Source organism: Carlito syrichta, unplaced genomic scaffold (assembly GCF_000164805.1).
Source record: "Carlito syrichta isolate Samal-C Ts95f unplaced genomic scaffold, Tarsius_syrichta-2.0.1 Scaffold311763, whole genome shotgun sequence".
In the NCBI taxonomy this organism is placed as follows: domain Eukaryota; kingdom Metazoa; phylum Chordata; class Mammalia; order Primates; family Tarsiidae; genus Carlito; species Carlito syrichta.
The window spans coordinates 2,042-5,020 of NW_007255859.1; the positions used below are offsets into that span (position 1 = coordinate 2,042).

At 46.5% G+C, this 2,979-nt stretch overlaps 1 pseudogene; it reads right to left on the bottom strand.

Moving 5' to 3' along the window:
• Nucleotides 1–1,538: 1,538 nt before the first annotated feature.
• LOC103271550 overlaps nt 1,539–2,979 on the bottom strand; it is a 7,322-nt pseudogene continuing 5,881 nt past the window's right edge.

A 2,979-nucleotide genomic window follows, 5' to 3' on the forward strand; every position in this document is an offset into this window, starting at 1 on the left:
AGGAGGGTGTGGCATTTCTGTAATCCTCTGGGCACATCACTCTTCCAGCACTTTGGATGTGTTGACCAACTCCTTAGAATTCTTCTGTTTATGGATTTTATTTTTTTAGAAACAGGGTCTTGCTCTGTCACCCATGCTGGAGTGCAGTGGTGCAATCATAGCTCACTGCAGCCTCAAACTCCTGGGATCAAGCAATCCTCCTGAGTACCTGGGTCTGCAGGTGCAAGCCACCATGCCCAGCTAATTTTTTACTTTTATTTTTGTAGTGACAAGATCTGGCAAGGTTACCCAGGCTTCTCTCAAACTCCTGGCCTCAAGCAATTCTACCTTGGCCTACCGAAGTCTGGGAATACAAGCTAAAGGTTTTATGGAGACTCCATAGTCTAGGCATGACTAATTCATTTTAATTTTAATTTTTATTATTTTTTGAGTCAGGGTCTCACTCTGTCACCCAGGCTGGAGTGCAGTGGCACAATCACAGCTCACCATAGCCTCAATCTCCTGGGCTCAGGCGATCCTTGCATCTCAGCCTCCCAAGTAGCTGGGACTACAGGTTTGCATCACCATGCCCGGCTAATTTTTTATTTTTGTAGAGACAAGGTCTCGTTATGTTTTTCTCAGGCTGGTCTTGAACTCCTGGGCTCAAGTAATCCTCCCACCTCAGTCTCCCAAAGTGCTGGGATTACATGTGGGAGCCAGTGTACCCGGCTTGCATGACTGATTAAATCATTGGCCACTAATAATTAACCCAATCTCATCCCCTCTCTTCTCCCTGAAGGGATATGTGTTTTGGGGGGTAGGGAGAGGGAAGGGTGCTGGGGGAGGGGAAGCCGGAATGTTCCAACCCTGCAACCACATAGTTTGTTCCCTGGAAACCAGCCCTATCCCGAATCTACCTAGGGGCGCATCAAGAGTCACCTTATTAGCATAAACTCAGGTATGGTTGAAAGGGACTTGTTATGAATAATAAAAGACCCTCTTGCCCCATCACTCACATATTCCAAGAGTTCTAGGAGCTCAAACCAGGAACCAGACACAAAGATCAAATATATACCTTCATATATCACACTATCACAGGGGAATATCTGGACATCGTTGGCAATAAATTTTATAGGAAACCAGGCTCCATGGCTCAGCCTGTAATCGCGCGCCTTTGGGAGGCTGAGATGAGTGGATTGCCTGAGCCCATGGGTTCAAGACCCACCTGGGCAACTTGGCAAGACCTCATCACTACAATAAAACAAAAATTAGCCGGGCGTGGTAGCACGCGCCTGTAATTCCAGCTACTTGGAAGGCTGAGGCAGAAGGATTGCCGGAGCCCAGCTGGTCGAGGCTGCGGTGGCCGGGAGCAGCCACTGCACTCTAGTCTGGGTGACAGAGTGAGACTCTAACTCAAAAAAAAAAAAAAAAAAATTTTATAGGGACTAAAAAGAGTCTGCAACTCATCTCCATTTCCTGGAGTTCCATCTCACCACAATCACAGTGATCAAAATTAAGCCAAGTTCAGAGAGAAGAGACATCCCTAATTGCACAGTCTATTAGAAAACACTCACCGGTTTTTGGAGTCATCCAGCAATGTATAAGTTATTCCAGTTGAGGAGATCTTCAGTCAGAATACTAGTGCTAATAACCCCATATTTGATAAGCTGGAAAAGAAACAGGCATGAAAAAGAGTAAAATACCAGTTGTTACTTATGCAAGAATGAAATATAAGGAAATACATCAAATTCTTGATCATAGCCAGGTTCGGTGGCTCGGCCTGTAATCCCGCGCCTTAGGAGGCTGAGGTGAGTGGTTGCCTAAGCCAGCAGGTTCGAGACCCGCCCGGGCAACTTGGGGAGCCCTCATCTCTACAATAAATAAAATATTAGCCGGGCTCAGTGGCTCAGCCTGTAATCCCGCGCTTTTGGGAGGCTGAGGTGAGTGGATTGCCTGAACTCGTGGGTTCGAGACCCACCTGGGCAGCGAGACCTCATCTCTACAATAAATCAAAAAATCAGCCAGGTGTGGTAGTGCATGCCTGTAATTCTGGCTACTTGGAAGGCTGAGGCGGAAGGATCGCTGAAGCCCAGCAGGTCGAGGCTGCGGTGGCTGGGAGCGGCCACTGCACTCCAGTCTGGGCGACAGAGTGAGACTCCAACTCAAAAAAAAAAAATTCTTGATCATAGTACTTTGATTTCCAAAGCCACTCAAGATGTCTACCTTGTGAAACACACACCTCCACCAAAACTTTTGAAAGATTTAGTGTCCAAGATTGGTTTGGCCCCAAAATTGTGTGAGGTGAGCTGACACTAATTTTAACTTAGGTCCATGTGATGTTAAAGGTGGAATGACTCTGAGATGCTATCTAATAATGGTCCTCAATGAATTGAAAATAAAAAACTGCTCCTTTCCCAAAGACAGTTTGAGAAGTGATAACTTAGTTCTTATTCCTCAACTGAGAAATAAAAAACTTGAGGCCCAAAGAGGACAAATGACATGCGCAAGGTGGTACTGGTAATAGCAGAGTCAAACCTAGGCCCTAGAACTTCAGTCTGGTCTTCTAATGTTCTTTTCATTACAAGGTACGATAAATTTTTTTTTTTAATTTGATCTATTTCCTTATATTTCTTTCTTGCATAAGTAACAACTGGTCGCCCAGACTAGAGTACAGTGGCACACTCCCGGCCACCACAGCCTCGACCTGCTGGGCTTCAGCGATCCTTCCGCCTCAGCCTTCCAATAGCCAGAACTAAAGGCCCATGTACCACGCCCGGCTAATTTTTGATTTATTGTAGAGACAGGTCTCGCCGAGTTGCCCTGGTGGGTCTCAAACCTGCGGACTCAGGCAATCCACTTGCCTCGGCCTCCCAAAGTGCTGGGGTTACAGGCTGAGCCACCGAGCCTGGTGACAATAAATTTTTAATTAAAAGCTTTTACTAGCCGGGCTCCGTGGCTCAGCCTGTAATCCCACACTTTGGGAGGCTGAGGTGAGTGGAT